This window comes from Zootoca vivipara, chromosome 8 (genome assembly GCF_963506605.1).
Source record: "Zootoca vivipara chromosome 8, rZooViv1.1, whole genome shotgun sequence".
Lineage (NCBI taxonomy): Eukaryota > Metazoa > Chordata > Lepidosauria > Squamata > Lacertidae > Zootoca > Zootoca vivipara.
Genome location: NC_083283.1, coordinates 59,442,040 through 59,452,859, shown reverse-complemented (window position 1 = coordinate 59,452,859; position 10,820 = coordinate 59,442,040).

Sequence of the window (10,820 nt, the reverse complement as noted above, 5' to 3'; positions counted from 1 at the left end):
GGCCAAACTTAGATTCACAAAATGTTTAGGGGTATGCATACCCCTGCATCCCCCCAGAAAAAAGCACTGCAGCTACTTATAAGACTGTAATCCTATGTAGAACCAAGGCCGAATGAACTCAATGGGACTTACGGCACAGTAAGCAATTATAGAATTGTAATGGATCCTTTTGCAAAAAAAACCCTATACCAATTTAGTAAAGAATTCAGTGAAGATACAATTCACTGCTTATATTGAAATATAGCAAACATTTCCTTTCTAACCCAGGGCTGGATAGATCTTGTTATTCATTAACCCAGTGTTCTCAAATTGTTTCTCTGATCCACACTTTCAGTATAAAAATGTGCTCATGCAACACTAGTTTTTTTTTATATTGAGAAATAATTGGAAACCAAAAATAAACTCCCAGCAGTGCTTGTTTATAACGCAGAACACAACTACTGTACTTTATAATATGGACATGCAACATCCAGACAGTGTAAAACAATGCAGCTACATAAGAACATGAATCATTACCTAAATATAATGATAAACAAGCCTCTTAAGTATGTATACAAACTCAATGAGCAGTGGGTCCTTGCAGTATCACTTGATGCTCTCATTTTGAAAAGGTATCTATCCATATCCAAATTTGCTTCTGCTTGTGTTCATGCCAGGGGGCATTGACAGGCCAGAGATGACTTTACCTGGAATGGGAATGGGAATCATCTTGGCTAACTCTGAAACCTGTCACTAGCTCTCAAAACAAGTCGTTGGGGTGGTTTTGTCTTTCGTGTGGCGTTTCTGCTACAGACAGAGGCCTAACTCGCCTAATGGATGGGTGGCTACAATTGCTAGCGCATCTCTAGGACCTTGGGACCCTGTAATTACAATCTGCTGATGGTTCCATGTTAAATTAATGAACCTGCTGTGCACAAATTATTTATCATGCATTAGTTAATGAGCTGTCTCCCTATAAAGAGAGAGAGAGAAAGAGTCGTCCTCACCTCTCTGTGGATCCCACAGGAGGGTAAACAGAAATGAACTGCTCCTACTCCAGCCCCATTACTTTCATACACAGAGAGAAGCTTGCTCTCCTTCCATTCGTGCCCGAACCTGTAGGAAGGATGTGTAGAAGTCCACTGTGCTCACTAATCTTATAATCTCATATACAGAAACACGAGAAAAATAGAAAGCAGGTACAGAGACCACAACACATTTCTTTTTTTATCTGGGGCATAGCTGCCAAGTTATCCCTTTTTTAAAGGGAAATTCCCTTATGCTGAATAGGCTTCCTCACGAGAAAAGGGAAAACTTGGCAGCTATGATCTGGGGTTGTAATCCGGAGTGCATATCATGGTTCTTTCTTATGGCTTTGTTTGATTTGCTTCTACTGTCCTCAACCACATTCATGGCTAGAGTGGTGTTATTTAAGGATGCAGCCCTGATCCTGTTTACCTGAGAGTAAGCCCCATTGAACTCAGTATGTTTTGAGTAGACATGGTTAGGAGTTGCTTTGTAACACAGGTGCCAATCAAAGTGCAGCACCAGTAAGTCTCAGCAGTGCAACAACATGTTCAAGGGAATCCTCCTGGCAGGTTGCCAGTAATACTTGAAGGATTTGTTGGGGGGCAGGGAGAGAAAAAGAAACCTATTATTATACCTACCAGCAAGAGTGCAAAGGTTAAAGGAGTTGCATGGAGTTTCCTTAAAAGGTATCTAGAATAATGTATGTTTGAGTGAGGACTAAACAATTCGGTTACAGGTCCGTGAGTTTGCCTATAGTAGAGATGATTCACACTTGGATGCTATTCTCCTCTCCAAAGCCATCTGGATGCAGGAAGTATGTGTTGTCATATTAGTGGGGTAGGAGAGCTGGAAAAAATTCACATCTGGCAACCAATGAGCCCCTTTGGTTTCAGATAGCACATGGGTAAAGGTAAAGGGACCCCTGACCATTAGGTCCAGTCGTGACCGACTCTGGGGTTGCTGCGCTCATCTTGCGTTATTGGCCGAGGGAGCCGGCGTACAGCTTCCAGGTCATGTAGCCAGCATGACAAAGCCACTTCTGGCGAACCAGAGCAGCACACGGAAACACCGTTTACCTTCCCGCTGTAGCGGTACCTATTTATTTAGTTGCACTTTGACGTGCTTTTGAACTACTAGGTTGGCAGGAGCTGGGACTGAGCAATGGGAGCTCACCCCATTGCGGGGATTCGAACCGCCAACCTTCTGATTGGCAAGTCCTAGGCTCAGTGGTTTAACCCACAGCGCCACCCACCCGGGACACAAATTTTCATTGCCCTCTAGTGGCCATGGTCACTCATTTACTAGAAGTAATGTATTCAAACATTAACTATGGAAGTGTATACTACTCAATTCTGAACAAACTAAGCCTTCTAGAGCAAAAGCCTCCTAGAGCAAAAGGGTTTGCATTTTCTCTAATGTGTTCTGTGACTTAATTATGCATTGTGCAAGGAAATATTTACTTTTCTGTTCAGAATCATTTTTTCTAGTATATTTCACTTGATTGATTTCAAGTTCTAGTATGAAATGCATGAAATTATGACTGCATGAAAATTTCACTGCACTGGTTTACAAAGAGAAAATATAAATAAATAAAATAATATAAAAACTAGTAAGGAGAGCAGAGGCCCTTGCTGTCTCTAAATAAGGGGAACCACAGTTTCCATTCATCACCCTCCCCGCCCCCCAGAACATTGTCCTTTTATCTGTTTCACTACATTTATATTCCTCCTTTCCTTCAAGGAGCTCAAGACAGCTTTTACACTGCCTCCCCCTTATTTTTATTTCCAGAGAAATCCTGTAAGGTAGGTGAGGCTGAGAGACAGCAATGTCTGGTCTATGCTCACTCAGTGAGCTTCATGGCAGAGTGAGGATTTGAACTCAAGTCTTCCTGGCTCTCTCATGACGTAACTTTCTTAAAATAACTGAGCAGTAGTATTTTCCATTTATTCGGAATAACACCTTTGCACCATTAATGGACACCAGGCAAAATGCAATGCAATTTGCTTAAACCAGTTCACAGCAGCTACAATGTTCCCTCAGATGCAACAGTCACATCTCAAAAAGTTGTTCAGGCATCCTTTTAGCAGGTAATAATGTGTTTGAACTTGTTCTTGTTTGGCAGGCTTCTTTGTTAAACCTGTTTGAGTAGTTCCCCAAACCCCTGCCCCCCAGCCCGGCAACCATGAGTTGTCTATTTATTAAAACAAATCTAGTTCTGCAAATTACAAGGAACTTTCCTAGAATTATAAAACTATGATAAATGATAAAACTCTACGAGATCACCTTATCTTTATGACTGGAATAGATTAAGCAGATCAGGAGAAATGCTTAAATATATTTAATTTGTATACTGAATTATAAAAGGAAGACTCCTTTGTTGTGTTTTTTAAGAGAGAATCCACAACCCACCATGGCCACTTGTGTTGTTGTTATATTCATTTATATAATATGGGCGAGTCACTACCTTTCATCCTAACCTATTTCACAGGGTTATTGTGGGGATTAGTGTGTGCCATCTTAAACTACTTAGAGAAAAAAGGCAGGATATAAAAGCAGTAAATAAAGTGGGCTGGGTGTCAGTTTACTACTGCTGATCTGCCACTTTCAGGGTGGTCGCTTTTGGGGAGGGGCTGAGCTATGTGGATCGCTGGACTTTGGCCCTCATGTCCAGCCATAGCTGCTCCAGTGCTGTAAAATCACCTGTTGCCATTAGCCCCATGTTAGTGTGATTGGGATGTGGGTGGCGCTGCAAGGGCGTACCCACCACGGGGCAAGTTAGGGCAGCTGCCCTACTCTAGAAGCAGGGCTGGTGGGCAGAGGCGGAGCACAGCCCGGCGGAGCGCGAGTTCGCCATTCCCGCCGCGCCGCGCCGCACCCTCCCTCCAGCTCCCCGGCGCGCCCTCAGGCAAGGCCAAGCGCGGCGGGGAACCAGGGAGCGCGGCGCGGTGGGCGGGAACGCCGAACTCGCGCTTCGCTGGGCTGGGCTCCGACTCCGCCCACCAGCCCTGCTTCTAGGGAGGGGCACAGCCCGGCGGAGCGTGAGTTCACCGTTCCCGCCCGCCGCGCTGCGCCCTCCCTCCAGCTCCCCGTCGCGCCCTCTGGCAAGGCCAAGCGCGGCAGGGAACCAGAGAGCGCGGCGGGCGGGAACGCTGAACTCGCGCTCCGCTGGGCTGGGCTCCGCCTCCGTCCACCAGCCCTGCTTCTAGGGAGGGGCACAGCCCGGCGGAGCGTGAGTTCGCCGTTCCCGCCCACTTTGTGGCCCCTCCCCTTCCGTGCCTTGGCCCCTCCCCTTGCCCCCCCTAGTTTTGATCCTGGGTACGCCCATGTGGCGCTGTGGTCTAAACCACTGAGCCTCTTGGGCTTGTCAATCAGAAGGTCAGCGGTTTGAATCTGTGCAACGGGGTGAGCTCCTGTTGCTCTGTCCCAGCTCCTGCAAGCCCAGCAGTTGAAAAGCACACCAGTGCAGGTAGATAAATAGGTACTGCTGCGGCGGAAAGGTAAATGGCGTTTCCGTGCGCTCTGGTTTCTGTCATGGTGTTCTGTTGTGCCAGAAGCAGTTTAGTCATGCTGGCCACATGACCTGGAAAGCTGTCCGTGAACAAACGCCGGCTCCCTCGGCCTGAAAGTGAGATGAGCACCGCAACCATAGTCACCTTTGACTGGACTTAACCACCCAAGGGTCCTTTACCTTTACCTTTTTCGTGTGATTGCTGATCCTGTAGTTCTTTCAGTACTTGCTTCCGACACTGCTTGCACAGGTACTGATTTATAATCCACATTATAGCACCAGTCATGTCCACATCCCTCTGCATGTGACGGCATAGTGGGGTCATACATTCATCTTCTCAAAGCATCTGCACAAACCCACTCAGTGTGTTCATACAGTGAAAAATGATGGGGGTACATATATATTTTTCATACATCTTCCTACCAGAAGTTCTTTTTCTATGTGGGAAAAATGTTATGTTTTGAAGTGCCCCTGTGTCTTAACAGAAGCTTTCAGATGGAAAACGCTGACATGTAACTAGTACTGACTGCCAAAAAAATTACTCACATGTAAGATTTTGGGATTGTGGGTTGCGATTCCTTCCTGGACTTTGAAATGCAAGGGGGGTGGGGTGGGGTGGTTGCGTAAATGACATTTAAAGGAATTGGCTTATCTTTGAAGAAAAACAACTCCCCCAAAGAAGTCAAGTTATCTCTCTCTCTTTTTTGTGACCAAATACAAGCACATAACAGCAGTATGTGCTGAAGAAGTTAGAAATTTTCTCAGTGCGCCCCTCCCACACTGCCCAGTGGTACAGTTGAGACAATGGGACTGTGGCTTGTGAAACCTTCCCCTGCTTCAGGCCAGTGCATATGGTGCAGGAGGGCCTGGTCTGGCCTACTCATGGGACATCCTGTTTTTTTTTGCTTCAGATTATGGCAGCCATTTGGGTGCCACAATATCACATGTTCCCATGCCGTGCTCTCGCTTTTTGTGTTTTTTTCGGGATTTTCAATCTCATGCAGCGCCCTAAAACATGTGTTTTTTGACACTGCACAAGATTGCACCCTGTAAAAGAAATGCTTTCGGGGGGCGGGAGTGCTGCGTGAGTCATGTGACTTGCCCGGGAGCACTTCCCAGAAGATGCGTGTCCTGGTTTTTGATCAGAAAAAGTTGGACGGTATGGCATAGGTAAGTGGACACCCTCTGAATCTTGACCCTCTGCAGGCACTCTAGCTGCAGGATTGTGCTACTGTAGGGGAGGAACCATGTGGATTGTCTGCCTCTACCACCAAAGTGTTTGGGGTCATCTCTGCCTGAAGCAATACAATGCACTCTGCTTATGCTGGATATGTTGCAGCAAGGTTATTTTATCTGTGAACGCCCTAAGCCAGAGCTTTCCAAACTGTGTGTCATGACATGTTAGTGTGTTGGTTGCTGGAAAGGGGTTAGTTTAACCTCCGGTTTGCTAGTAAAACTGAATTACTATGTCACGAAATGATGCAAAACTGAATTACTGTGTCACAAAATGATGCACGTCTAAAAAGTGTGTCCCCAACATGAACAGTTTGGAAAGCTCTGCCTTAAGCGGTGGTCTTAACCACCGCTTTGTAGGTCAAATTATTACTTGTGTTTAGTGCAGGAAAGTAAGCAGATGCCAAAAGTAAGCATGCAACTTAAGAAGACCGCACACTGTCCTTTGTAAAAGGGAGAACTCTACAGAGATACAGTGGAACCTGACTAAAAATGAAGCTGCGGTATCCAAAGGAAAAGGAAAAGGTCTGTATTTCAGTGCAAGTGAAAGTATCTTTGATCCACCCGCCTTGCTTGTTTTGAATCTGCTGTCTTAATCTCAGGAATGTAGCATTTTGGTATTGGGTGTGAAGTACAACATTCCAAAGGGATTATTCTTATGAGGCTTCATCCTAATGGCAACTGCAAAGAAGCAAGTTTGGCACTAATCATTAGCAGAGCTAGGCACTGATACACACCTATATTTTGTACTGCATATCCATGCAGACCAGGAACTAGCTTCTCCACCTAGAAAGCAAATATGTGTTGTGTGAGTATGCAGTGTATGTAGCAAATTCTCCTGTTATGCCCAGTGTAGAGCATGTGGTCAGAATGTGTCGCTTTGCACCCAAATGGTGAAAAGAGCATTAAGGGTGAATATGTGAAAGGTCTTATGGCAAAAAACCAAAATGGAAAAATGTTTATTCCTGGGACCCTAGTCCGCCCTGAATCATGGACATACATACATTGGACATACACAGTGCATGGTTAATCTATGGAACTTGCTCCAACAAGCTACCAACTTGGCTACCAACTTGGATGGCTTTAAAAGAGGAATAGACAAAAACATGGATGATGGGGCTACCAGTGGCTACTAGCCATGATGGCTATGCACTGCCTCCATAGTCAGAGGCAGTAATGCTTCTAAATAGAAACTGCAGAAGGGGAGAGTGCTCTTGAGCTTGGGTCCTGCTTGTGGGTTTCCCACAGGCATCTGATTGGCCACCATGTGAACAAGATACAGGACCACTGGCCAGATCCAGCAGGCTCTTTTTATGTCCTTATGGAGATGTTTAGTGGGCAATGAGCCTCTGTATCATTCCCACCCAAGCAAATGGGCAAGGGCTGTAGCTCAGTAGTAGAGCACATGCTTTCCTTGCAGAAGGTCCCAGGTTCAGTCCTTGGCTTTTTTAGGTAGGGTGGGAAAAGACGTCTGCCTGAACCTTTGAAGATCTTCTGAACTAGACCAATGACTTAACCCATAAGGCAGTATCCAATGCTTCTAGCAAAGGAGCTGCTAGTAAACTAGCCAGACAACAAGGAAGCTTCACAGTTAGTAGGTCATCATATTGACCAGGCTTCCTCAAACTCGGCCCTCCAGATGTTTTGAGACTACAACTCCCATCATCCCTGACCACTGGTCCTGCTAGCTAGGGATCATGGGAGTTGTAGGCCAAAAACATCTGGGGGGGAGGGAGAGTTTGAGGAAGCCTGATCTTGACCCTTAGAAGAGCTTCCATGCCAATTTTCCAATGACTTCCAGAAAATTCAACAGGACAAATCAAACAGATTGAGATCTGGAATACATTTAAGATGGGGCAAAACCTGCTTCTCTCCCTAGCTTCTGAGCTCACCAGGGTCAGATCTAGCCCATACCCCAGTGGTGCCTCCCAGAGCAGCCCTTTATATTCTCCATTAAGTGAACAGCTGAGAGAAGAAGAAGAAGAAGAAGAAGAAGAAGAAGAAGAAGAAGAAGAAGAAGAAGAAGAAGAAAGAAGAAGAGGAGGAGGAAGGACTGCGCTCAAATAAAGTCCTGTAGTTGAGCTAAAGTCCATCTGCTACCTCTGACATTGAGTTGTCTTTCATTGTCAGGTACCACAAATAAGTGTAATGAGATTTTTTTTTAAATGAGATATCAGAAATAAAGATTGGCAAGATTTTGCTGTTTCCTGGTAGCTATTTTGTGTGTGTGGAGGGGGTTTGTACATTTATGCTGTCAAATGCTGAAAAATAGAACTGCTGAGTGTCAGAGCACCATGACTCACTTGTACTGAAGCTGGAATGCACTGCACAAGAAAGTACATTTCAGCTCTTCCAAAATAGCTTACATTATTGTTTTCATGAATGGCAGCAGGTTTTAGAAGGCTGTATTAGGGGGCTGATGTAGGTTGCTTTTGAACTACCTTTCTCAGGAGGCTCTGCAACATACAGAAACACCCCCTCAATATACCCATCCAGTCCATCCTACTGATGAGTATTTTGCTAGTTGGATGTACTACTGAAATATAATCTCCATCATCCCTCGTCATTGGCTGGGGTGGTTGATGTGAGTTGGAGTCCAAAACATCTGGATAGCACCAGATGGATAGGCTATCCCAGGCATCCCCAAACTGCGGCCCTCCAGATGTTTTGGCCTACAACTCCCATGATCCCTAGCTAACAGGACCAGTGGTCGGGGATGATGGGAATTGAAGTCCAAAACATCTGGAGGGCCGAAGTTTGGGGATGCCTGGGCTATCCTAACAAGTGCGAGATTATTGTGTCCTGTTACATTATCATGGGACCCTAGTCTGTCTAAAATTCTTTTCAATATGTGACAATTTGCAGGAGTCATCCAGGCTTACATTCATATTAGTTCTGTTTGTGCCAAGATATGATAATGGACACAGTCTGAGATACATTCTGAAGTAATATTTAAAAGTTGGGATCAGATCAATGCTCATACTGAAATATGCTCAGCAATATGCATAAAGTTATATTGTAATGTCATTTAGAGAGGTCTAGATGTGTGCTATTTAAATCTGAAGTATGGAGCAAGCAACAAGTGGGAACTCTACTGCATTTTAATGTGAAACTATTTTTACACCCTAGCATTGAAGTGAAGGGATGCGTGCTTAATTCACTTAATTTGAGTGCTGTAATAAAGGGGCAGCAAAAAACATCTGAAGGCATTGGTCCCAAGAAGCCGACATCTGTGATCTGAGAGTATTTCTTCTCCCCTGATTACAGGACTGTGTGTTTGTTCTTTATTACAGTGAAAATGATCTGTTTGCCCAACTCTGTCTTCCTGATCTTCCAGTTTTCAGGGCAATGTGTGCAATGTAACTTGACTGCCTAGAATTGTTGCAACGTTAGGTAGGTCATTAAGGCATGTAATTAATTGTAAAAAGATAGTATCGCTTTTGGCACACAGCCAAAGCCAGAAAGTTATGGGCATGCAAAGACTATGCAAATTTCTGAACATGGCTAATAATAACCTGTTATGATTTAAACTGCCCCACCCTGGTATTGATTCTGCGTCTGTGTGCTTCGCTGTATTTATTTGCCCTTATTCCCAAGAACAATTAGAACTGTAGCCTAATTGTACTGCTGTTTGTACAACTCTTACAGAGATAACTAGCTGCCCTAAATTCGAAACAAAACAAAATGCTAAATGCTTCCATATTGTGCTTACTGAAACTGAAATGAAAAGAGTTTAAGTTCTTTTGAGAATTAACAGTGACCATGTGGAAAGTTGACTTCCTGCACATAATCTGTGAATCTACCACTCCTTTTTCTGTTTGCAAAATACTGGAAAAAAACAACACACACAATCAGAGAAAACATACAGTGATGCACAGGTGGGTTCTGTTTCCAGTCGACACACGAGGGAGGGGAAAGAAAAATCACACATCGCTCTTCATGGGTTTATTTATTTTTATTTCTGTATTAATTTTATTCAAAGCCATTTCCAAACAGCTTAATGTTTTCAAAATCTCTTTCGTGGTACATGCTAAGTACAATATAAAAATATCCATGTGATTTGTGTTAATTGTAGATTAACAATATTTCGAATAAAGGTAGGAAACTGGGTGTTTGATTTGGAGATCTTCTTGAAATGTCACAGAAGCCTTCTTCGGAAATAATTAAAAATAATTAAATAAACACATGGGGAGGATGGCCAGGAGAAGCAGAGATGAGCGAACTAGCTTCTGCCCATTGCTGTTTTTCTTGCCCTCCAACTCAAGGAGGGTAATATCACCTATATATGTTTTGGAATGAATAGAGGAGGCACCCTGCTCCAGAGGTTTGCTCTCCACTTGGAGCTGCCTTCGCAGGCCTGGTGACTCCAGATGCTTTGAACTGAGGCCATGGCTGATAGAAACCATAGTTCAAGATATCTGGAGGGTGTCAGGTTGAAGCAGGCGAATTGGAGAAGGGGAATGACAGCCAGGTGGGAGGGCAGAACTAGTGTGTTGTCCCTCCCCACTTTGTGTGCTCGCTTGACTCTTGAAGAGAGCTAAAGACATACCGGTAATGCAATGAGGGTGATTTTGTTCAATAAATGGCAAGTTACCTTGCATTTCAGGATCTCTAAGAGGCACCTGTATTGGGGTTTGGTAATACGTATGCAAAATTTTTGTACCTTTAAAAATAAATAATTTGTAAGGCACACATTTAATTGGCGAAATACTTCTTGATAATATCTACAGTTTAGAACTATGTGACTTGATTACACAATCCTGAATAGAAGGCTTCTCTTTAATCTTTTCTTAGGCTGCAACCCAATATTATACACACCTCCCTGTTTGGTTGTTGTTGTTTAGTCGTTAGCACACCAGGCACTCCTATTGTCTTTGTCCATGGAGTTTTCTTGGCAGAGGTACTGGAGTGGCTTGCCAGTTCCTTCTCCAGGTGGATCACGTTTAGTCAAAACTCTCCAATATGACCTGTCCATCTTGGGTGGCCCTGCATGGCATAGCTCATAGCTTCTCTGAATTATTCAAGCCCCTTCGCCACGACAAGGCAGTGATCCATGAAGAAGTCCCTGTTT